This window comes from Anthonomus grandis, chromosome 4, assembly GCF_022605725.1.
Source record: "Anthonomus grandis grandis chromosome 4, icAntGran1.3, whole genome shotgun sequence".
Classification (NCBI taxonomy): domain Eukaryota; kingdom Metazoa; phylum Arthropoda; class Insecta; order Coleoptera; family Curculionidae; genus Anthonomus; species Anthonomus grandis.
Window position 1 is genome coordinate 29,750,595 of NC_065549.1, and position 27,489 is coordinate 29,778,083.

The following is a 27,489-nucleotide window of genomic DNA, read 5'->3' on the forward strand; positions in this document are numbered from 1 at the left end:
TATAATGAAGATATTTTATTTACTGAAGGTCGCGAAGGTGGCTGTGGGTTTATAAAAGAAAACTGTTGGGACTGTTGTATAGGAATTGGTATTTGAGTATTTTCTTGGTTAGAAACTGTTGTCGATGAAGAAATAAGAAATTTTTGGACGCCTACAAATAAAAATATTAGCTATTTTGAGAAATTTCTACAACATAGTAGTAATATTACCATTAATATCAATGGTATGCATTTAAAAAAATAATATTTATTACATATTAAAATTACTTAAAAATAATAAAATTACTGAAAAATATTTAGATGTTTAAAATAAATAACACAAAACCTAACCGACCAACATATAACATACCGGCTTTGAGTTGCGAAATATCAACGTCATGTCTTAAAAAGATGTTCTAGCACATATAAGTCCGAAACCGTTTGCAATGCGGTTTCAGTCTGGTCATGAGCAACTGGGATATACATCAAACTAGTTTCAAACCATCTTAAATTTCCTGCTAGAACAAACCTATTGTGTTTCATGTAAACATCACAGCTATGTAGTGTAAGGTAAGGATTTTTAAAGCTTTTTTAAAACTTTGACTTTTATTTGTAATTTCGTTAATTTTTGTGCTACCTTTTAATTTTGTCTTACCGAATAATCACCCCGTATATTATAGCCACTCCACTTCAAGAATGAACTTCTACTTACAAAACATCCTTTATAGCTTTAATAAAGCAGGACTTGTGAAATCCATGCACAATAACTAAAAGGTATTTGTTATTCTTTTTACTTTTTATAAAAGGACCAAAATGTTCTACATGAATCGTGCAAAAAAAGTGGCAATTTTTTCTGTCGGGTGGTATCCTCCTTTTAGCCGTTAGGATTTTTATGATGGCCACAGGAGAGGCATAAATACACATATTTCTTTACATATTTTCAAAGTTGCAAAAAACGGTAATTCTCTGATATCTTTTTAACAGTTTCTCGCACCCAAAGTATCCCCTTCTATCATGGCACAATCTACAAATCTGCCACCATGCGTCTTTAGGAATCACCCAAAGCGGCTTACCCTCTTGAATATTTTTATATATTTTATGTTCCCACAGTTAATAGTTATCAAAGTATCGTTTGGCGGACCTGTTGACAATTCCTTTATGTGGATAACATGGACTTACTCAGCTTGCATTTTACTAACTAATATCCAGTCAGCTTCTGTAACGTCAATTATTGCCTTATCTAGAGAGCCTAAAATAGGGCTCCTGTTAAGAGCATCTACTTACACATCCCATTGCCTTTTAATGCTCGATGAATTATCGAAAAGTTGTAATCATGCACATTTTGCAGTTGTAATCAGGAGACGTTTGCTTATTAAACTATTCTACTTCTAGTTGCATTGTTATTAACATATCTCCAAATCTTAAGTAACTAGAATCGGTGTGTAACTTAGTCTTTGATTCAGGATTAATACTCGTCGTGACACTAACAAGGATTAAACTTTGTAAAACACTCCTTGCTGTTCTTTTAGTTAAGCAAATGCTACATCTTTCCTCAATAACCTTGTAATTGGTTAAACTAATACACCATATTTTCTAGCATACTTACACATGGCCTCACTTCTTTTATATTATAAAACTAATAATATGATTCTTGATCTGGATAAAGCCGTGTGCCGCAATTATAAGATCAACTAGGCAAAAACTATTTTATTTAAGCGGTCTTCAAACATAATATTTTATATCCGCTGAAGGATAGCTGGCGCTTTTGTTAACCCGAAGGGCATCTTCGTAAATTCGTAATGACATGAAGGTATGATGAAAGTAGTCTTTTTGATTGATTTTTTACCTATTAGTATGTTATAGTAACCGAAAGCTAGATCCAAAGTTATAAAATATGTATGCCCGCCCAGCATATCGGTCTTCGATCAATGGATATTTTCTTTAACAATTATTGCATTTAACCGGCGATAATTAATACACAACAATGTAATCCTTACTTTCCTTTTTTAATAATAAAGCTGGGATGGCATAGGCCGACTTTGTTTCCCTTATAATTCCGTTACACAAAAGTTCTTCCAATAATTTATCAAGTATTATTTTTTTATATGTGGACATACGATATGCGTTATAAATAATAGAGTCATTAGACTTGCATGTTATTGTCAACTTAACTAAGCTGTCTCGATATTCTCTTAAAAGTTTAAGTACTTAGTTTTTTTCCAAATCCGTAAGGTTGACAAGGTTTAACAAATCTAGCGTTATTTGATTTTATGAAATAGTATCAATTTCTACTGAACAAATATTTTTCAGGCAAAAAGTGTCATTAGATTTAAACATGTCTATTTGATTTATTCAAAAAGTCACATTTAATATTCATAAAGCAATAGTCTAGAACTGAATGTAAAGAAGTGTGTATGTATTTCATTCGGTCGTTCTAATAAGATTATTAATTATCAATACACAATCAACAATAACGAACTCAGGTCAGTTGATACAGTTAAAGATTTAGGTGTTCTTTTCGATGCCAAGCTAACTTTTTTGCCGCACATTTTGGATATTATTAACAGGAGTATGCGCAGTCTTGGTTTTATCACTGGAAATAGTGTACATCTTTTACCTTACTATTTCAAATTACTTTATTATTCTTTGGTGCGTTCCTTGCTTGAGTATGCGTCTGTAATTTGGTCCCCTTATTATGATTTTCATATTAAACGCCTTGAAGCTGTATAGAGAAGATTCTTAAGATGGTGTATAGAGCTGAAGTTAATATTTTTCGTAATTATTACATCGACTATAATGCAATCAGTGTCGAATTTAATATCCCTAATCTTAAAGTCAGAAAACGTTTTAAGTAATAGCATTATAAGAAAGATAATTATCATATATTATAAAGCACTTTCCTACTGAATAATCAATTTTAAATTTTGCTTTCGCATATATCACATTTGATTATATTTTTAGGCAAATTTTTAAAAATGTGAGGCCCCTTGCAATTATAACATATTTTTTTCTTTAGAATATGTAGGTTTTAGTGCTTATCCTTATTGACGTTTGTCGTTTTTTTTAGAATATCAACATATTTAGAAAAATTTTATATTTTTTTGGAAAATAATCTTGTTTAGCCCAATATAAATAATTTACTAATAAATTAGTCGTCTTGAAATTAGCCGCTCTAGCAGCCAGTTTTAAGTGTTTATTACTTATTCTCTCTATAATACAATCCATTAAATTTACCTCACTAATATTTAAATTTCACTTTTAACAGCCAAGTCAATTTTGCTTATTCAATCTTTTGAGGTTATGTTTTCATTAGAAACATCGAACATATGTACTAGCGACTCATTAACACTTAAACCAGTATAAGTACTTTCTACGTAATTTTTTGTTGTCGCAGTTTTTCGCTATGTTTTAGTTGTCTTTTTAACTTTTTTATTTGCCTCCCAGCAGTGTCCGACTCACTGGATGACATACTAGAACTACTTCTATTTTTCCTTCACATATTGGATGTGAATTCATCATGTTATCACATACTGGATGTGAATATTCCACTTTTGAACTGTTACAAGAATTAAAATACGCATTTAAAAACACAACCTCTAATATCATCACTTTATAAAAATGAACACAGTTTCGCCGAGAAAAAATGCTACTTCTCTATCAGAAAAAATATATTTTTCTTTTTGTTGACTTCGCATGAGGTCAGTGGACGTCCTGGATGAGGATTATTTATGACACACACTTTTAAACATTTAATGTTACATTACGTTAGTTTAAAATGTTTATGATATATGTTTTGAAAACACTGTATTAAAAAATATAACTTCATAGCCTTCATTAACTCAATCTATACCAATGGTTCATAAGTAATTAATTAATATTATTATTTAATAGGCGGAGATTGAAAGAGGAACCAAAAAATCTGGCAGTAAGTGATAACAATTCGATCTAATAACAGTATTGCTGATTATTGTATTAAAAAATTTAAGTACAAAAATACCCATAATATTTCAAAACCCTCCTGGTCTCCTGTTTATTATAAGCATTTTGATAACTTTTTATTAAGTTACAAAAAAAAGGTTGGTAATAAAATGTAAAAGACAAAGTGTTATATCATAACTTTTTCAAAGAAATGCTTTTTTTATAAAAAGTGCCTTATGAAGTAAATTAAATTATCTTAAAACAGAGCCGCTAATTTTTTTTCTGCATCTCATCTACTAATTATCAATATAGTAATGTTAACGAATCTAATGTGTACCGCCATATATAGCCGGAGAACGTTCTTAATGAGACATCCTACATAATAACATTAAGCTACATTTTACTTTTATCAACAGCCATATATGACAGAACATTCCCTGCATGTACAAATTAAAAACAAAAAGTAAAGAAGAAAAAATTCTTATTAACGAATAATGAAGACGTGTTTGTAATGCTAATCACGGTGTATAAAAATGAACGTATTCCCTTACTTAGTTTGGTTCTTTATTCAGGTTCGTTGTCCCTATAGCTTCTTTCGCTATACCATTAATGAAGAAGTTCCTATCTTAGTAGAAATGGTTTTATACATTCATGGCAGTCCGTAATTGCTCTCACCTTCAAACCGTTTCCTTTTGCTGATCCTCCGAACTTATACGAGACCTCGCGAGACGTATCTTCGGTTACTTCTTGTAGAATGAACACACGCCAGGTGTATTTTCAAAGAGAGGTGCACCTTTGTTTTGTTTCAAAGAATGTCGGAGTCAATTAAATATTCCTTTTTTGTACAGGTACTTTAAGTATCAGACAAAAGTTAAGTTTAAAACCACGGTGTATAGTGTATAGAAGTTTAGTGGTAAATGATATAAATTGCACTCATCCTGGATTACAAATCTGTTGCCGATACCGGTAAGAAAATATATTTATTTAAATGCCAGTAACCTCATGGCGCTAGTGCTTGAGAATCTTAAGTCATTGATACTATGTGAAATATTTCAATGGATTAACTGTAAACTCACAAAGGAAGTCCCTGATATATGTATGCCCTACGCGGGAACATTATACTGTAGATAGTTTTTTGTTAAAAATATGCTGTTGGTTTATTAAACGATTTAGCAGAATAACAAGTTATTAAGTTTGTTATTATTTTATTGAATATTAATTAAGCTTATTTATTTTGAATAAAATACGCATAAATAAAGGTTAAGTGCTTTAAGTTAAAGTTACATTAAAAATGGATTATTAGACCACAATAAAGAATATTAATATCTGACATGCATTAAAAAATTATTATATTATAAGGGAATTTTTTATTACTATACGAAATATTCTATAATATCAAAAAATTAAAGATAGCACGGAGAGTTAAATAGAAAAAGAATAGATTTATCGGGATACTCCGTAAGACGGAAGTAGAAAAAGTAAAGATGGTACCTACCGATACGTGTTTCTGCTTATTGGATTCTTCAGGGCAGGGCAACTAGAGAACTAAAGGAAAAATTCAAGGAAAAAAACATAAAGGTTCACGACCAGAAGCAAACAACCAATTTGTGTAATCAGCTCTATTAACCAACCCAACCCAACCCAACCCAACCCAATCCGAGTCCATATAGTTTTAAAAAATTAAAGATAGCACGGAGAAAAGATGATATAATGGTTACACCTGCCGACACGTATTTCTGCTTTTTAGCTTCTTTAGCGCAGGGCATCTAGAATGCTGTATTTTGGCTCCAAAACCGGAGTTAATAGAGCTGATCACACAAATTGCTGGTTTCCTCCTTTTCGTGCTTCCTTATGTTTTTTTCCTTACTTTTTTCTTTGGTTATCTAGTTGCCCTAAAGGAGCCAAAAAGCAGCAACATGTGTCGGCAGGTATTATCTTTACTTGTTCTGCTTCCGTTTCACGGACTATCCCGACAACCCTATTCTCATTCAATAATATGTCAAACATATTCGAGCAGCTGTTTCCTAGAAACATCTTGACGAAAATCTTGGGATTCCCCTGCCATAAATATCATATATTAAATTATGTTTAAATATTTTCCTCAATAGTAGCTATATTCTAAAAAATTGTGACTCTCATAATAAACTGCAGGACAATTCATTAAAAAATACATATTATTTTGTGCTTTTTTTAAGAATTATTTACGTTTTTATAATATAATATTTACACATATTATATATTTATTCTAAAATATGTCATGAATTCATTTTTAAAGTATATTTGAAATATTCTTGTTATAAAACTAATTAACTTCATTAAAAATTGTTAATATAAAATAAATAATTTGTTACAATTTGGGTTTTAAAGATTTTACTATAGGTATTTTCGTAAACATTTATAAATTTCGTTAAGAACAACTACATCCTGCTTGGCGATGATAACTTAATTTCAGTATTTTTTCTAACTGAATAATTGATAATAGTGAAAGTTGAGTATTATACTAGAGTTGCAAATAATATTTAATTTGAAACAGATATTAGTTGCGTATTTAATTTACCTATAAAATAAATTCTTATTTCAATAAAACAATCCTTGAAAAGAAAAGGAAAAACGAAAAATTAATCTAGTAACATAATATTTAAAGTAAAATAAAAAAATTAATAATTAAAAAAATCCTTTAAAGTTTTTTAATTTATTAATATCAACAAACAACAATGCACCTTTAAATATCAGAATAGGAATCAAGTGATGCCTTATTAAAGTCGGTTGCTACGTAGTTTTTGAAAATATATTCACTCTTTTGGAAAATATGCATCTATGCAATGCGTGCAATTGCCACTAATACGTTTGACGAAAATCGTTTAGATATGCCAGTTATTAGTTCTTTTGTCTTGTTTGACAATTATTAACCTTATGGCATTTATCAATTATAGTATATTTAATTGTAGAAAGACTAAAAATAATAAAAATAAATAGAAATATAATTTCATATATATATAGTATGTTTTGGGAGTGTAGTTTATTTTTCAATAATTTAATGAAGCGCCATTAACTATCAGTGCTCACTGGGATGATACCAGTCCAACGATCATACGAAACACGAAACAACACATAACACCCGAAGAAGTTGACTGTACAGTTAAGCAATCTTAGAAAGTTTATTGTAGGACCTTTTTTCCTATTATAAAATTTTGTTGTAAACAACATAATGTATTATTATTGTTAACAATCCTACTAATAATATACAGGAACTGATTTGGTAACAAGATAAAGCTCATCCCATTGCTTGCTAAGTATGGACAATTATTTAAATAAGACGTTTGCAGGATAGTTGAACGATGGAGCATAATTAAGTGGTACTCATCAGATTTAAGTCACAATTTTCACATATAAAAAAAAGTTTATAGTAGTCCTCCTAAAACATTAAAAGATGGGCGTGCAAAACATTGACGTGTGTCACGAATTAACACCGCAAATGTTACAGACTACAACAACAGTTTGAATAAAACCCTCATGAGTCTGCCTAGGAGTGTTTCATCATTCCGGGTGATTAACCATTTTAAAATGGCCTGTGGCAGTAAGAAAATGCATTTTATTGGAAAAATATCACGAGACTAAAATTATGTTTGATCTAAATTGAAATATAGAAAACCTGTTAAACTTTTCTCCTAAATATTTACTCTATAATACGGGTATGCAAGATAGCAAAAAGCGTTTATCTTCTTTGAGTTTTTAGTGCACTACCGTCAAAATTTTTAGTAATTAAAACATTTTAACTTTTTTTGCAGGTTTTTAAAGTTTACTTAGCAACTCCCTGAAGTAAGATCTTTATGCTTTATGGTAATGCATCCAGTCTCTGCAAAATAAGAAATTGAGCTTAATCTTTTCTCTTTTAAAATGAAAACGTTCAGCGGTATCTTAAAATTGTAAAAAACTTTAATTAGTTAATGCATAGTAATTAATTGAACGTGAGAAAATATTTATGGGAGAAAATAGTTCAGGGAATTATTTACGTTTTCCATGCAACTTGAACTTACATTATAAAACAAAAATAAAAATAGTTAAATTCCCATAATTTTTATTGCAATAGAATTTACATGTATCATAATATTAGATGTAAATTGCTTCAACTTGTTTTGAATGGATTCGAATTATCTGTAGGATATCTTTCAACCAGAAACTTCATTTAACAGGTACATATAATAATAATAATAATAATAATAATAATAATAATAATAATAATAATAATAATAACAATAATAATAATAATAATAATAATAATAATAATAATAATAATAATAATAATAATAATAATAATAATCATTTTATTATTCCAATTAATTATAACAATTTTGCAAATATAAAACAAATATATAAATGAAACAAATGGCCCTGATAGTCAGCTTCTCTCCAAAAGGAGAGGCTGTTAAAGCTGTAGACAAATTCTAAGCCGTACTTACATTTAGTTACCTAACCTAAGCCTAATAAAACCCAATACATTAATGAAGTTAGATGACTCGGTCCATTATGCGGTACAGAGATAGCACATGGGAAAACTATTAAGCTCTGGTCAGAAAAAAATAAAAGAAAATTGTATGTATATAATATCTTATTTTCTCTGAAATGCATATAAACGCCCATTAAAACTCATTCACTGAGAAGCCGCTGTCTGATCCTTCTTTTGAAACAGGATAAAGATGTGTTAAAATGAGTAATTTGAAATTTATTTACGGTTGACGCTATGTTATAAGAGAATCCTCTTTTAAAAATTTCCTTATTGTGCTTGGAGATCGTAAGGATGTGTCTTCTACGTATATTTATATTATGAACATCAGTTCTGTAAACAATTTTCCTACTGAGATAGATAGGACATTGAAATTTAATGATGTTATAAAACAGACAAGCCGAGTGCAGTACACGCCTATTGAACATTGACAACCAGCTAAGTTCTTTAAGCTTATGTGATATATGTTGTCCACGTCTTATGCCACATATAAAACGTATGCATGAGTTGTGAACCTTTTGCACTCTCCGGGCCTGTGTTGTATCCAGAAAAGGACCATAAACACTATCCGCGAAGTTAAAGTGTGATAGTACGAGTGCGTCACATAGTTCAATTTTCGTTTTCTTTTCTAAGTAATGCCTATGAGGAAAATGAGATTTAAGGGCGCAGTAGGATTTTTTAATACAAGCTGTTATTTGTTCGGTAAATTTAAGTTTAGTGTCACAAATTAAATCCAGGTTTTTAGTGGAATTTTTAAATGAAATATTAGCGTTTCCGATACTTAGATCCAACTGACTCAAGATATTTCCACGTAGTTTATTATTACAAAATAATAAATCCACTGATTTTAAGGGGTTCAACCTCAGCATGTGACCCTCGGACCCCTCACAAAGCGCCTGAAGATCCGTATTTATTCTAAGGTTAGCCTCTGTCGCATTTTCTGGCTTAAAAGAGTATAAAATTTGAGTGTCGTCGGCATATAAATGATAATCACAATGGCGAATAGAATTAATAAAATTAGACGTGTAAATTGTAAAAAGAAGGGGGCCCAAGACATTTCCCTGTGGGACACCTGAGTGAAAAGTCATTACCTCAGAGTACTTCCCTACCTACTATCAACTAATACCCTCTGCGTTCTGTTACTTAGAAAAGATTGAATCATAGATTGAGCATTAAACCGAAAACCAATATAAACCAAAATACTCAACAAAACATCATGATTTAATAAGTCAAAAGCTCGTGAATAGTCTAGAAGTACCAGAACGCTAGCTTTGCTGTTTTCCAATTCCCCATTAATACGGTGTGTAATCTCAGCCAACGCAGTTGTACAACTATGTCCACGTCGAAATCCTGACTGCTTTTCTTGCAAAATATTATTACTTGAAAAAAAGACAGAAATTTGCATTGCCATAACTTTCTCTAAAATTTTTAGAGAAAGTTATGGCTAATTAAATATAGTTATAGCTAAGTTAATAATTAATAAGAGCTCAATGTATCTGTCGGCAGTTAAAAAGCTTTTATTAAGAAGTACTAATTTTGTGTGGTCCCTTAAAGATATTTCACCTTAAAGCATAATGGATCCTCCCCAGAAAATGATTAAAGGTCTTATATTGCAAATAAAAATAACGCAATCTGAACAGTATAAAGAAAATCTCGACTCAACTCTGAAGAACACGTTACCCTAATTATTTATATTCCAGTTTAAGTGCTACCCGGTGCTCTCTAGTGAGACGAGCAGCAGTGACTACTGTGTCTCTTATTCCAGATTACCTCAGGATGTGTCTTACAGTTTCTGATTATATTCGTACATTTCGAGAGGCAGCTAATTCACTCAGCTTCAACAGCTTAGTGTCAGTTATGTCTTTTTACAAAGAGCTTGCAGAATCAAAAACCGATTATCTATGGGCGCAGTTCGTAGCGGCCGACCTGTTACTGGTCGCCTATCGCACGCTGGTATTTTCTGGTTCCGCCCGAGATGCCGTGGGTGATTAACGCCAGCCAAATTACCGACATATCGTTGACTGCATTCATCTTCAACAAAACGAAAACGTTATATTTACGTTTGTGTTTGAAGAATGATCTGTATTTATATATTATATTTATATAATATACACAGCATTATATTTTTACAGGATTTTGATGATGTAACCGAAAAACTGTACTATTAAAGGAACCAATTTACGGACTGACAAAACGCAAAATTAATAAAATTGTTTATCTGATTTTTTTAAATTCAATAATTTGGCCAGTAATCTTGTATAGGAATGTTATTTTGACTAAAAGATAGTAATGTAAATATTAAAAAGGAATCTAATTATAGAAATAATTTTAAACAGACAGATTTTATATTCTTAATAGTGATGTGATACTTTCTTGGCGGAATGTATTTAAATTGAACTTATGCTTTTTAACTAATGTAGATATTTACTAACTAGTACCTATTATTATCTTACTGAAAATAAAACTTTCTTCTAAATAAAAAGCAAGCAAATAACCTGCAATTAATACATTTCTTAATATCTTAAAAAATAGACTCTTTTTTAATTTGCACTTTTATTTAAGAGTGAACCTTGTATGTTTCTTACAAATATAGTACTTTTTGCATTTAAAAACATGTAATTTAATATTATTTTGCTTCAAACGTTTAACGAATAAAATATCTTGGAAATTAGTAACATTATAAATCGAAATATATCAGGCATCTTTATAACGTTTCCTTTAATTACAATTCTCGAATAACAAAAGGTATTTCCATTTCCCATATGTTGTTATTTTTTCACTGATACTTATAACGGCAAAATTGCCAAAGAAGCAGTTAACGCCGCAGCTGTTCATCAGACCAATAAAATATAAATTTATAAATGGATCAAAGCAGACTTTTACAGTATGGCCTTTAAGGCTTTTAGATTATACTTAAGTATCATGCGAGTCAATAACTTTTTCTCGGTTTATATAGTAAAAAAAGTATCCTTACGTAATGACGCCCTTAAAATGGTTAAAATATTTGATTTATTTTTAAATTTAATTAAATATATTTAAATATAAATCCGTAACCAGCAAAACAATTTTAAATATTTATTGCCAACAGACTTCATACTTGACATAGATTAGATTTTTAAAATTAGAAATACATCATTCTATTTGAAATAAAAAAGTGACTCTCCCTCCCTTTTAGGGAGATAAAAGGACAAAACAAAAGTAACGTCACCAAAATGTAAAAAAAATTGCAATCGTTTCTGATATATCGATATTACTCACCCTGTATAAATGTTTGTAGTATAACTAGTATTGTGTTTTTTTATAAGAGAAGATAGTTCACTGCAACGGCGGTTGTTTCCAAACTGTATACTAATAAATATTTAACAAATAAAACTTATTCATTTTTCATATGGGTACAGTTTCTATTATAGTATCACTTTCATATACTAAAAGGTTTATTTTAATATGGTTGTGTAAATGGAAAAATTCGTTTCAAATCTCAATAAATACACACCAAGTAAATGAAATAAATATTTTATTTATTACACATGGGATGACAAATTAATTATCAATAAATAAAAATGACAATGAACAAATTCATTATTAGGTAAATACGGTAAATTACATTAAGAAAAGATAAATAAGATGGTATTAAGTATTTGGCTGTCAAGGAAGAATAAAGCAGTAGATAATAAATTAATCCAAAATCTATCCAGAGCAAGCATCATATAAGGCCTATGTGAAAATAGATCATTTGCACAAACTTATCTGAAAAATATCGTTTTAGAAAAAAAGTTTCCAAACCCTACTTACTTTTTTTAAATGGGATTGCCACCTGTGGCAACTTGTTTTGGAAAACACTTTTAAAAAGGAATTTTACGGTGCATTTTTTTCTTTTTAAAAGAAATTATGCCTTGACTTAAAATTGGAAAAAAACTGTTAAGAGATATTAAAATTAAAACAACATATCCCGACGTTAAATGCATATTTTGTTTATCTTAAGAATGTGATTAATCACTATGAACAAATTTAAATAATTGTATTCGCGTAAAGATCATGATCATATAATGATCATTCTCTAGCGATTAATCACCTTCTCAAAAAAATACGCATTTAAGGTTTGTACGGGATATTTTGTTTTTAATTTACATACCTGAATTAAATAAAGATTACTTTTCAATTTAAAGCCAAGAATTAACTTGTTTCAAAAAGAAAAGTACACCTCAATTTCCTTTTTAAAAAGTTTTCCAATAAGGCGCCAATGTGGCGTCATCAAGTAGGGTTAGATTCCACCCTTTCGAACTGATTGAAAAAAAAAATTTTAATAAATTTTTAAAGACAGCACAAAACAAAAAAAGATGGACAAATTTTTCCTAAAAACGCTTGCGAATTTATTCCAGTTCGAGTCCCCATAGGGTATAATTAGATCTAGGATAGACGATAGTAAAAATAGCTAGTCTTTTTATTTGAACTATTTATCTTATGCATATTTCTTCTTCTAACCGTGAGATAAAGCTTCAGTGAGATAAAAGAAACGGGTAATTATGTGTGTGATTGTGAGTGTGAAATAACTTATACATATGTATATACAAAGCGCCTTTGAAGTACGTTCAAACCATAAACCTCTGCTATCATACATAAATGAATTCCATATTTTTTGAATAACAGTATTCATTAAAAGTACAATGTAGTGATAAATAAATCGTAAACCAAATTCAAATTAGGTGTGGTAATAACTAGAATTAGTCAGATTTTCTTTTAATTTATAAAACAATACAAAAATGTTGATCTTCTTTAGAATCTATGAGAACACCTTGAAAGAAAAGTTGAAATACTTTAAATCCAGAGCAAAAAGCAATATTATAGAGTAGATAAACTACCAGGAGTCACTAAAATGTTTGGTAAATTTGAAAAAATAAATGGTCCATTATGGGAGTTGTTGGTTGTACTTGTTTTGTTGTATTTCAATTAAACAATTTTCGATTATGGTATTATTAAATATATATTCAAACTGTGAGTTTTAAACAAAAAACATTCCAAATAAGATTAAGAGCTAAAAAGCTAAACTAAATTCACAACGAATAACATAGAAAATATTATATTTAACACAATATTTTATCATATACAATAATTATTTTATTTAGCACAAAAGCACAAAGTCGCCGGATTTATATAAAATGAAAATGAGTAATAATATATTTTCTTACAAAGTAGCTATTAATTTTCAGAAAAATAAGAAAGTTGCATTTAAGTTTTGTAAAATATGCAGCAATCATTAATAGACATTATTTTATTTATGTTAATTATATGCAAAATTTAATTCTGTTTCTTCTTACTTAAGTAAATTATATTTTTTTAAATATATTCGGTATCAAATTAATTCAAATTTAAAAAGATAATTAAAAATAAAATTTATTTGGTCTAATTCAGACGTACTGTTAAGAAGATGTTAAATGAACTAATTATGGGCAAAAATGTCCGTATGAATAAGTACATCATATCTATCCAGACATCAAATAACGCAATTATTGAAGGCTATGCATGATCAGCAGTATTGATTTTCCGAATATATACAAGAACAAGAGACAATTTTTTAATGACAATTATCATTAGCAATGAGACGCATGTCTACGATCAGGATTTCTTAAACCCGGACAATTTCCCAAATATACTTAAAACAAAGATGCATGCTCAGAGCGTGATTGTTTGGTGTCCCTTTTATTCGGCAGGTGTTATTGAATTTTTTCAAAGGTCATGCGGAGAAAGCTGCTACAGCTAATGGCATTCGCAACGTTGTTATGGTTTTTTCTAGGAACAGTTGGAAGAGGTCAAACAGCTTTCGATTCAACAGTACTGTGCCACATACCACTCAGCAGAAGGATTGGCTCAATTGCTACGTGGCATGTTTTCGAGTCGCATTATCCAAACATTATCACAACAGCGATATCAATAAGCCACTACGATCCTGTAACTTTATACTTTCACATTTTTTACTTTGGTGGTATAAGGCAATTTGGCTCGTAAGCAAGAAAAACTTGAACCCCATTGCAAAGATTAGCATTCAGATGCAAAATTGCCAGTCCACAATTTAGGTCGTGTCAAAGTAATGGAATATTTCTTCAAACAAATAACATATCAAGTCATACCACATAAGCCATTCACGGCAGTCATTTACTTAATATTATAATATAGAAAGTCAAGATATAATATCAAGATTTAAAAAATCAAGTTTATTGAGCTTTGAAATTCTTTATAGTATTTCGTTTTGTGAAGCCTCATGCATTTTACTTTTAAATAGTTAAAAACATTTAAAATACCGCCTGGTTTATACAACTTTTCTTAATCCATTATCATATCTCTCATTTCACAATTCATAACTTATATAACAGTTAACATAGTAATATCGCATCCATAACACAAATTGTATTCATAATGCATAGCTATAATGAATAACTAATAACTTCAAAGCCTCTAAGGTTGAGTAATTAAAAAAAAAGTAAGCTGCGCAAGTGCTATCCTCTGGACGGCTATAGCAGCTGATCACGAGGTTTATTAATTTGTCTATATACAGTGCTGTATAAAGTAGCGGATAAATTCAATAAAAATGACATGGACCGTTTCTGAAAAAAATGCCCAAGCCTGTTGATTTTAATATTTACTTTAGGGTTTTTCTACGTGGAAATTAAATATACAGAGTGACTTAAAAAAAAGATATGTCGTTATCAATATGTTTTTTAAATAAAAGCCACCATTTTTTAATACAGAATCAGAAAGAACACATTTTTTTACAAAGGATATGGTACAAATGAATAGTGGTTACATAAGCAATTTTGAACAAAAAATGATGATAAAATGTTAAATTAAAGAAATACCTATCTAAATTAAATGTTCGAATTGATCATCGTTAACAATCTGACAATAACCAAGACGATTTAAAAAAAATATTTTTGAACGTTTTCAATGACATCTGAAGTAATATTTCCAATGTTCTGGCGAATTTATTCTTTTAAATCCTCTAAACTCGCTGTTTTAGTGACATACACTTTACTTTTTAAGTATCCCTATAAAAAGTAATCGAGGGGAGTTAAATCTGGCGATCTGGGTGGCCATTCAATAAACCCTCGTCTACCTATCCAACGATTAGGAAAAACTTCATCTAGATAATTGCGAACGGGTAAAGTAGTATAGTGTAGCGGGGCTTCGTCCTACTGAAAAAAAAGATCACGTTGGTGCGTATCGGGTTCTTCCAAATCCGGATACAAAGTTATTGTTATCATTACATAATTGCTGCATTTGCACACAAAATTCATTTCGGCGATCAAAATCATTATCCGATAGCTCTTGAAGTAAGAAGATTAACATTAGAAGCCGTGCCTGTGATTCTGGCTTTGGGAATATGTTGGACCGTTAACAGAACGTTAAGCTCATCTTCTTCAGTTGTTGCACCCCGACCAGCTTTTTGCTTATCCCGAACATGCTTGAATTCACGAAACTTTGGTTCAACTCTGCTTATCATGCTTTGGCTAATAGGCGACCGATCGGGATGAGTTGCATTAAACTATTGAACCACCTCCTTTTGAGTACGCGACATATCTCCGAAACCAATTATGCACAAGATTTCGATTCTTTCACGTTCGGTTAATTTTCTCATGTTTCATACAATAATAGTAGGTAATAAAGGGTAATTACTAATAAAACACAGGATGACACTGCTTTCGCCTCTTAAAAATACATTTTAATTTTAATGTTAATTAATTTTATATTTTATAATAATTTTTCGTTCAAAATTGCTTGTGTAACCACTATTTATTTATACTAAATCCTTTCTAAAAAAGCGTTATTACTGATTCTGCATTAAAAAATGGTCGTTTCCATTTAAGAAACATATTGATGACGTCATATCTTCTTATTGAGTCATCCAGTATATTTAACTTCCACGTAGAAAAACCCTAAGCCCAATATTAAAATCGACGGGTTCGGGAATTTTTTTCAGAAACGATCCATTTCATTTTTATTGAATTTATCCGCTACTTTACGGATGTACTGTATATAATTTAATTAATAATTTTTAATTTTTAATTTAATTAATAATTTTTAGTTTATTTGACGGTCACATAAATGATGTTTCAGAAAAAGTTAAATATGTAGAACTTAATATACAATTTTTAGATTTTATAAAATTTAGTAGCTCAAAATACTAATACAATTTAAAAAAATAGTTAGAGTTAGAATAGAATTATCATTATGGAATTGTATAAACTTGGCATACATCTCTAGATTCAAACATGTAACTCTAAATATAAAAATTCCAATTGCCTCGGACTAAAATCTGTTTTTACCTTGTCGATTTCATTATTTGAAACATTATTAAAAGTCTCCATAATGCTATCTTAATTATATGTATTGTTAGATAATTAAATATACACATATATATATATATATATATATATTATATACTTAAATGTTTATTACTAAGAAAAGTAATATAGAAAACGATACATGACAAGCACACTCGATACACCTGTTAATTATGCAAAGTAGCAATATTCAGTAAGACAAGTACTGTTTGTAGTACCGCTAGTACGCCGTATCCCAGAAACAGAACACAAAAATATAGAGAAATTGTAATTGCATACAAACTGATGTAAGCTGTTATAACTAATTTGACATTTAGGCATGGTCATTTTACCAGTCATAAAAAAACCGATCAAATAAAATAGAATTTATAAGTTTTAATGATATTAGTTATATTAAATATAAGTTTATAAGTGTTATTTTTATATCGTACATAGACATAACATACTGTTACTTATTAATTACATTAATTATAAAAACGTATTATTTTCACTAATCCAAATAGATGCAGTGGAGTTTGAATACTGTTTAGTTAATTTGTACTTGTTCCTATTTATTCAAGAACAATTTTTCAAACAGTTTTAAAAGATTCTAAAACAGTTTCGAAGTTAAGAAAACATGATAAATTTAATTAATAGCAATCACAGGTGAAAATGTCATTAAAATTGGGTCACCAAATGACACGAAAATAACGTGAACATAACCTTTTACTGTCTCAGACAAAATATGTATTGAATATTAATTAAAAATTAACATTTATAAGTAAACGTTTATTTAGAAATATATAGCAAATATATTTACACAAACATTAGTTAAAACGTAAAAATAACTAACTATAACATAAAACTTAAAATTAAATAGAATACATAATTGAGAGAAAACTACTTTCAAAGATATTTTTAAACTTTTTGCTACTGATTTAATATCATGCATAAGTAAAAAATTAGTAAGTTAAACAATGCTCACCAGAGTAAAAAAATAATCTTTTTATAGGATATAACTTCCAAGACATTTCATCAGGTTCCTCGCCATTAGCGAGGGATTTATTAAAAGAGCCTAAAGTTTTATAAGGCGGCCAAAAACCCTGCATCAGCCTCCATATTCACTAATATAGTTTAACCTAACCAATTTTTGCTTTTATGATTTTGTTAGGCTGTTTTGTTTTTTTGTAAATTAAAATTTAAAAATAAATTAGAGCTCTTCTCCTTCTGAAGTCCATACAATTTTTAAAGTTGGATTATTTGAAGAGGCAAGTCTAGTAACAATTAACTGCTGCCTAGGATTTAAAGCAAAATTACACGATATGAGAGGCTAATTACAGGAATTAAAATTTACCTCATAGAGGAAATTGGAACCACAGAAACACACGAACCAGAATACCTTAAAATTCAAACCAAAATTCAAGGCAACAGCTAACAAAAAAAGCAGATAAAAACAAAAAACAAAATAAACTTAGGGGCAGTTTGTTTGCTTGTAACATCTCTAATGCAATGATGCCAAATCCGTGTGTAGAAATAGTAAAACAACATACTTTATATCATAAAAATTTGTCACTATAATACTATTCCTCTTTAATAAAATATGAAGCTTTTTTTATAAAATATGATAAGATACTCTATAAAGAAGTCAACATTCAAAGTTAAATGGAATTGTAATTGTAATTGTAAAAAAATCGGCCTAAATCCCCTTTTTCCCATAGTGTGGCACAAATGGCACATGTTCTTACTATTATAACAGGTCATAAAAACACTAAAGTAACTCAAACTTTCTCCCTTTTCAACTAAAAACTAAAGAAAAAGCTCAGAGCTTCACAAATGCCGAATGCAAAGACAAAGCCGTTTGTCGAGATGACATTTCGCAAGATGACATCAGCCTTTGCCTGCGGTATTGCCATTTCAAATTTTTTAGAAGCGGTTTTAGGAATAAGAATGTTAATATTTTTTTTGCTTTGAAGTTGTTATTTTTGCGATGAGAATAACATATATCTATTTCTACTTTTTATTTTTAATCCAAAATCTAACATCAATAAGTTATATTAACATTATTATATGTGTTGGTATGTAGCTGAAAATTTCCTCTTTTGAAAATGCGTACACGCATTGACAACAGAGAATCTATGAATATGTTTGTAAACAAAACACCCCCCTTGCCCCTGTGCACATGTTGAACTCAAACAAAGTTCTTTTTTACTAATTCTAGCCTTTCAATGTTCTAAGAAAATAAATTGACATTATTAAAATGTTTTATCAAATTAATCCACCCACATCTGCAATTATAATTAATATATAATTATAATTAAACGAAATTGAAACGACACAAATGACAAATAATCGACCCTTAGTTATCGTCAACAATGTCACTTTTGTTAACTACCCGTCAATTTTAGTTAAAAGTAAGATAAGGCATATACAAAAGTAAGATATAGCATATGATTTCGATTTCCACAAGCTGCATACCACTGATCGTCGTTAGGCCTAAACCGATCCGCAACTTTCGCCCAACTAGGGCATCATACCTACAAAAATAAATAATGCCTAAATTATTATAAGCAACACTTGATTATACAGTGCTTTCATTTCAAAACAATCCACCCTTAACTACCTTTTTTAAAAGAAAAAAAAAAAAAAACACGTCAAATTAGATATACAGGAGGACGTTTAATTATGCATTTACTGTAGTTCTGTCAATCACCTCCTCACCTCCAGCTAACCTCACTTTAATATGTCAAATGGGAACCCCCATCGTGTGATACATCATAGTAAGGAGCATAAAATTCTCTATTCAACGGTACCAAAAAAAATGAAATCGGTAAATGTGTAAGCAAATAGTTAGCGAAAATGTCTAGAAATAATGAATATTTTATTTTTTTAACACAGGATAAATCGGGACTTCTAAAAGATTTCCCATTGTTTCCAGTGAATTAAAAATTTTACCATTATTATCCTTAGGTATATGAAATACCCGTATATTGACACTACCCTTAATTTAAAAGCCATTTTGGCATGGGTGAAGCAAATAAATGTATATTTTCTGAATAAATTCCTATCTGAACTTGTGGGTATACATTATTAAATATATATTTTAGAGCAAAGTCTCAAAGTTGATATATACGTTGGTATGATTTGTGCTATATTTTAAAGATAAGAAAACACTGAAAATGTTTTTACTGTGACCTTAAAACGATAAAATTACTATAACCGCGCTATTGCAACATTGTATCTTGTATCACTAAATTAGCTGTAATTAGATCCACGGATTATATAACTTATATATTGAAATTAAATGCTAAAACAATTTTGTGAATGTTTTTAACTAAAAATAAATTCTTTATTTATACTTTATCATGAAACTAACGTAATTTTTAAAGCTAGGAAAAAATCTATTTTCAACAGATCTAGCTTTATCAAAAGATTTGACCTACAAAACATTTATTGATCAACCCATATAATCTAATGAAGAGCTTAAATAAAAGGACTTAAACGTGAAATAATCAACTACGTTGTATCCTCCGGTAGCGTGTGCTAAGTGATTAAAAAAATCCTTGCGCATTCTGGCCTGGCCCTTGTTAGAGAGATTAATGAAATCTTGACTGGAAATATATCCTTTATCTAAAATAAATTAGATTAGACAATTTCATTTGTCAGAGACAAATAGGCTTAAAACATTCTAGTGAGAAACATAAGTTCACGGTGCTTTAGCTATTTAGAACCCAACGATTTTTAGCAAAATGTTTTGTTTAGTAGAATGACTACGATCTATAGAACATCACTGTAATGTGAAAACTTTTTATTATGTGAATTTTCTACAAGAATATTTAGCACTGTTGCTATACGTCAACAAAATTTCATAGGGCTTAGGTGAAAGTCGACGAAAAACAAATAAAAACACAAAGTCACGGTCTCACAACATGTAAGTGAACGGGCTACACGTGTTTCGCTCTAGTTAGGGCATCATCAGGCCTTTAGAAGCCTTCTAAAGGCATCTAAAGGCTTCTAAAGTCATCTAAAGCCTTGATGATGCTCTAACTAGAGCGAAACACGTGTCGCCCGTTTAATTACATGTTGTGAGACCGTGACATTGTGTTTTTATTTGTTTTTCGTCAATTTTGTATATTGGTCTCTTCGAGAATAATGGATGAGATTTTTGGATTAGGTGAAAGTCGGCATTTTAAGATAAATAAATGAAAATATTCTGATTTTTACATGAAATTTCTCATAAATAAATGTTCTATTGTTTAATGTTGATATTGCTGATATAGAAATACTGAAATAATTAAAGACGCACTACACGTTTATATTATATTATATTTTTAAAAAAAGTAAAAAGGGTAACAATGCGTCATTTGTTATGTAAAATTTGAAAGTATATAAGAGCTAGTTTATCTCTAACGTAATTCAATTCAATCCCAACCATAAATCTAAATACGAAAAAAAAGAACTAAAAATCGTTGGGTTAAAAAATTGCTACATAACCCATGAATTTTTGAAAGACAAGGCCGCATTATCGAAAACTATAAACTAGTCTGATGAATACTTACTTTCTATATCTAATAATTTATACATCTCTAAAATATGTAAGTCGATATTTTTAAAAGATAAATATCTTGTCCTTAAATAATTCCTAATAGATATCAGGTCTCTAACTTCGACATCCTTAAAAACTGTCTCAACTTCTTCATACGAGGGAGAAAAACCAAACATTGAGGTAAACAATAAAAAAAAATCATCTTTCATTAGATTTGTCGTATTTATGCAACTAATATAATGTAAAGCGTTGTTAAAGTAATATTCAAAATTATATGACATTTTAAAAAAGAGTTGTCACCAATGATAGTTACTAGTATAGGTAACAGAGCATACCTATGTGAAAATCAGAGAAGTGCGCGCTTATCCTAAATATTGCGGTTATAAAATTAATAATAAAAAACACCTTTTTAAACATTTTGTTAAGTTGTCATATAAAGAAACCTAAATCTATGTTCTTTTCTCAGCATTCTGAAGAAATTTTCTCATGAGCACATAATCCAAAAATAAACAGGTTTCAAATTAAAGAAAGTACCTCATTGCGAGTTTTTTCGTTTATTTTTCTTCAAAATATTTGCTGTCAAATATGAAAATTTATTAAAAACTTTCCAAGAGTTTTGAAAAAGTAGGAGGTTGAGCGATCGAATTTATTACATTATATAGCAGATAAGCATTCGAACTTGCTGCCACTTGGGATGCGTATGTAGGAGGGATTGTCAGTTGATTATTTATTTATCAAAAAGAAAGTAATCGAACTCGCTGAAACCTAGGTTGTAATATTTAACAAAAAAATAAGCTACTAAATATTTAGTCTACTTGACGTTTGCTAGAGGTGACTTCTAGGAGTTAGGTAGGTTTATTTCAAAACCTACCTAACAAGTGGATTCAATCAAATAGATTTTTGGATTCTGTGCTAATAGAGATATATACAGGGTGATAATTTAAAAACTTGAAATGACTATATATTAGGAACGAGAAACTGAATAAAAAAACGCTGAAAAGAGTTTCTATAAAACGAAGGGGGAACAAAAACAAGCATATTATCTCATCCTGCTCTGAAACTCCTTGGAGAGGATGAGACGAGTCAAGAGGTGTTAGGTCCGCTCTAGGTGGCCATTCAATAGGACGTTTTCTTCCAATTTATGCAACAATTACCTTCCGGGAACTACATAATAAGGAGATTCTTCATCCTGTTGGAATTGTAGTAAGCATTCTTCTAAAGATAAATTTTCGTGTATGTCGCTCTGATTTTTGAATTTTTATAATGTTAGTGGTTCGATAGACTTCTGTAGCATTTCAGCATATATGTCGCAATTTAAATTTCTTGGTATAAATCCGATAATATCATCTCCCAATATACCAGCCCAAACAATAATTTTCTGGGGATACTGGGTATGCCCTGCTTTAAGTACGTATGGGTTTTCGTCATCCAGTAACGACAGTTTTGCTTATTCACATGCCCATTTAAATAAAAGACTATTGCAAATATTTTTAACTAATCGAGGTTCTGCCGTAGTTCTATCTGTCATTATTTCACAAGCCTGGATCCTTCTGTCCGGGTCGTTGTCACCAAGTTCTTGCAGTATTTGGGGTTTATTGACTCACAAGATAATCCAGTTGCTACAGCTGCTTGAGAAGTTGATAAAGTTGAATTTATTGCAAACTGACCCAGAATTTCAATTGCGCTGTTTCGTCGACTAGTCTCGGTTAATTTTTTTTTAATTTGTGATAGTAATTGTGGTAGTGGGTCTAACAGTTTCATCAAATTTGGCTACTATTTATCAAGTACCTAGGGCTTACATTTGACTCAATTGTCTAGAAACTAGTAGTCTAAAACTATTCTTAGAAAACATTTATCTTGGGAACCATAAGTTACTTTTAAAGTAAATTATGTAATAATAAAATTGAATATTTATAAACGACACTGTTTTTCGACAAATATAGGAAATAGACCAATACCTACGCGCTTAATAGGTTTAAAATTCTTAAGAGTCATTATTTTTAATATTTACTTAAATAAGAATAAAAAATTTCAAAAATGTCTAATCAAAAAAGTAAAAAATCAATGTCTAAATGTCTAAATAGTATCTTTATTTAGCAAAACGTACATTTAATAAAAACATAAATGAAAAATAAAGTAAAAGTATAAGTTGGCCATAACCGGAGTATCCATCAGGACACTCCAGTTTGTCCATGGATGGTCTTGGTAATCCAGAAACAGCATCCCGGTTCCAGAAATATCCTGTCAGAGGTAGACCATAAATTAAAATTAGACTTAACCTAAACATTATTTCCTTGTCCCACTTATTAAAAGCACAGTTAATTGTTGTTTGCCTTATAATAATAAAAATAATGTCGACTCAGGTTAATCGAGTCGGTTCGGTTGCAAGCAGCAGATGACACATATTTGGAACTTGGTTGACCTTGGTGACCAGACACACTGGTTCCCCCGTGTAACACTTAGAAATACTTCGGTAAATCCAAGAAGCTGTAACCAGTATCCCGGTGGGCCCAAAAATACCCAGTCAACACATTAACCCACAATCAAGATGATGATTGGAGCGGAAACAATGCATACTATAGTAAAACTTAATAAACTACATTAATAAAATAACAAACACAATATTACTTATTCATGATAAATTTTCTCAAGAGCCCTCTGAATTGATCCAAAGTAATATTTTTACAATTACTCATTACATATACAATTTTTGATGTTAACAGGCAAGTTGTTAAATAGAATTAAACGTTTATACGAACGAAACAGACGTTATACAAAATTCTTTGATGTACAGACAACATATCTAGGACACCTAGCATAGAGACAACAGGCGTGTAACGATTACAATTTAGAATCAGTCTCATATCCCTATTTTGAATTCTTTTCAGTTGGTCAATTCTATACTGTGGCAAGTTAAATAATAATGTTGAACAGAACTGTAAATGAGGAAGAGCAATGTCGTTGTAAAATTTTAATTTGATGTACATTGACTAATTTTTTCCAATTGTTGTGATAAATCCAACTTTTTTTGAAAATTTTCTCATTACATAATCTGCATAAGCATAGAAATTAAGATTGGCATCGAAAATTGTTCCCAAATATTTAATTTCTTTGGCATACAAAATACTTTCCCCATTCACAGAAATCTGTATATTGCCCATGCCTATAGAACTTAATCTAGCTCTCTAACTAATCTCTTGCCAAATTTACAAAACTTGGATTTACTTGCATTTAAACTTAGTTTGTTTCTACAAAGCCAGATGAATAAGTTATTTAGTTCAACGTTCATGACCTGTTGCAGTTGATGAATGTCTTTACCCACCACATATAATATTGTATCGTCCGCAAACAACACCACATTACACATCCGCACTACCTCCACCATATCGTTGACATACAATAAAAATAGCAAGGGGCCCAAGATCGTTCCCTGCGGCACACCATGCTTAACATTAACGCTTTTAGATGAACTATATTTGTACATGACTCGCTGAACTCTACCACTACGATAAGATTGAAACCACTTCAATACATTATGTTTAAGGTCTAACCGTTCTAACTTCCTAATTAATATTTCTCTATTCACGATTTCAAACGCTCTCTTAAAATCCAAAAATAAAGCAAGTCTCAAGAGACTCTGCTGAGCCTTCCGCCTCTGGACCTCGTTGTGCAATTCGAGGCAATAAGGACTGCGTACAGGCTATACGTCCTCGGCGAACTACGTGCTGGCGAGACCGGTCACGCAAAAATTTGGTCACGGGCCATACAGGAATGTCCTCTTCTTCTGATGGGCAGTGACTGCATGGCTCCAGTGACTGTGGACTGCGAGGGATTCGTGACGCACATTGCAGGCAGAGAGGAGTGGCAGCATTCCAACAGACCTGCATTGCTAAATAGGGGAACCACAGATGGCTCCAGAATGAATAACAGAGCTGGATCAGGGCTTATTGGTGGGATCCCACATACCAGTAGGGCATACTCGCTGGGGGAGCACGCCACTGTCTTCCAGGCCAAAGTATTCGCTGTATTAAAATGCGGACAGAAAATCCTAAGCTGCGGATACCGCAATACAGTCGTATCAATATGCTCGGACAGCAGAGCTGCCATTAAGGCTATCACGGCCGCAAAGGTAAACTCCAAGCTTGTACTAGAGTGCATAAAAGTCCTGAAAAAACTGGTACAGGTAAGATGCAGGATCCAGCTCGTCTGGATACCTGGCCATGCAGGTAATGAGGAAGCGGACTCTCTTGCCAGACTGGGATCCGCGAATGTGTCGATGGGGCCGGAACCCATAGTTGGTATCGCCAAATGATTGCGGTCGCGTCAATGAAGGGTCTGCTGGACAAGTGGACCCACCGAAGATGGTTGAGTCCCCTGGTGAGCCCTCTGCCTGTCTCACCAAAAATCTACTACGCCTAAAAAGACGCGAAATTCGGCTAGTGACAGGTCTTTTAACCGGTCACTGGCACTTAAGAAACCATTTCCATACTATCGGTATTGCGGACAACCCGGAATGCCGATGGTGCTGTGAGGAGGATGAAACCGTTGACCATGTAGTCGGGGAGTACCCAGCACTCACGCGCCCCAGGTTCAAATACTTGGGTAACACTTTCAGTGTACCGAGCGACTTTAAGTCCTTCAGACCAGAGAGCTTTATCGGTTTCACTAAGGCCGTTGGGCTCTGGTAACCCCTGGTGGGGCATGACGGGTCCATCAGGAGACCTATATGCACAACTGCCTTGGCAGCCCACTGTTTCGTCAATTCAATTCATTCAATTCACAGCAAGTACTAGATTATCAGAGTCAAGGGCCCTAAGAAAATTATCAACTATATTAATAATGACAGACTCACATGAATGATTCTCACGGAACCCCAACTGGTTAGGTACAACTATTTTATTTATATTACAATGTTCGAGTAGCTGTTCCTTAACACATAATTCAAGGAGCTTCTCATAAATAGGTACGGTGTTAATTGGTCGAAATTTATTACATAATTTAGTGTTTTGCACTTTTGGAACAGGAACAACAGTAGAAAGTTTCCAGGCTTGCGGAAAAACTCCAGGTACAGATAATATCCAAAAGACGATCACCCACAACATAAGCAACATCGCAAAGAACCTGTTTAGAGATGCCACTCTCCCCACCACCAACGTTTTTTAGATTATTAAGTATTTCCTTCTTTTTAATCATCGAAACTTTATTAAATTGTGTCAAGGTATTCTGGACTGAAGGTGGTTCAATGAAATATGTTTGACCATTTGCTGCTGGTGGAATATCTACAAGAATAAGATCAATTCTATTCACGAAATAATTGTTAAATCTATGTGCAATATCATCCTCCTGTGTAATGATTTAATTTTCAAACTTTATTTCATTAGGCATGTTTTGGTTTTTTCCTGGCAAAAGCATCTTCAGATTTTTCCAGAGTTCTTTTTGATTATTTTTATTTAGATCTATGGTATTCGCAAAAAATCTGTCCTTTTCTACTCTTATCTTATTTACTATGTTATTTCTCATAGCCTTATATTCATTCCAAATGTTATTTTCTATGGTAGCCCTTTTATATAATCGATCCCTTTCCTGCATTTGCTCCCTTATATCTTGAGTTATCCATTTTTTATCAGCATATTTCTGTTTTTGCATAATTTTAATCCTTGGGCACATACTGTCAAGATATCTGTGACAAAAGTATTAGCTAGTAAGTCAACATCTGAACTATTTCTATTCCAATTGCATGTAAGCAGTTCTTCCTGAAGTTTATTGCATTTATAGGCTTTAAAAGACCTAGTATAACTTACTATATCCATTGGCATCAATGGAAAGCATTTTTTAGGAGCTTTAAGATAATGTAACACTTAAACCCCCTTTCTAATTACGATTTTATGTGTTTATTACCCTGTCCAAGGGGTTGGGTTAAGTTAGATACGGGTGAGATAATATGCTTGTCTTTGATCCCCCTTCATTTTATAGAAATTGTTTTCATATTTTTTGTATTAACTTTTTCATTCCTAATATAGCCATTTCAAGTTTTTAAATTGTCAACCTGTATATATATACATAACATAATTTATTTTAATTCACTTTAAGAGATATCAGGTTATATCATAATTAATTTAATTCACATAATAAGAAGAATTGAAAGTTGAGAGGATTATTCCTTAATAAAGCCCTTATTCGATAAGCGAGCACTTACAACTAAATATTCTCCTTACGTACTAGGAAACACTA

General features: G+C 31.1%; 1 protein-coding gene and 1 long non-coding RNA gene across 4 annotated transcripts in view; one reads left to right on the forward strand and one right to left on the reverse strand.

Annotated features, from left to right (window-relative positions):
* Positions 1-397: 397 nt before the first annotated feature.
* Positions 398-27,489, forward strand: part of LOC126735428 (uncharacterized) — a 68,035-nt gene continuing 40,943 nt past the window's right edge. For 2 of the 3 annotated variants that reach the window (XM_050439410.1, XM_050439412.1), the window contains exon 1: positions 4,651-4,862. The gene's annotated coding sequence lies outside the window, so the exon portion shown is untranslated. Of the gene's footprint in view, positions 549-4,650; positions 4,863-27,489 lie in introns of those variants that run through there. The other variant, XM_050439411.1, reaches the window with a different exon arrangement.
* On the reverse strand, positions 19,989-21,551 carry LOC126735432 (uncharacterized). The gene is made up of 2 exons (XR_007660402.1): positions 21,272-21,551; positions 19,989-20,342 (listed from the first exon to the last, which is right to left on the reverse strand). It is a non-coding gene; the product is annotated as an uncharacterized LOC126735432 (long non-coding RNA).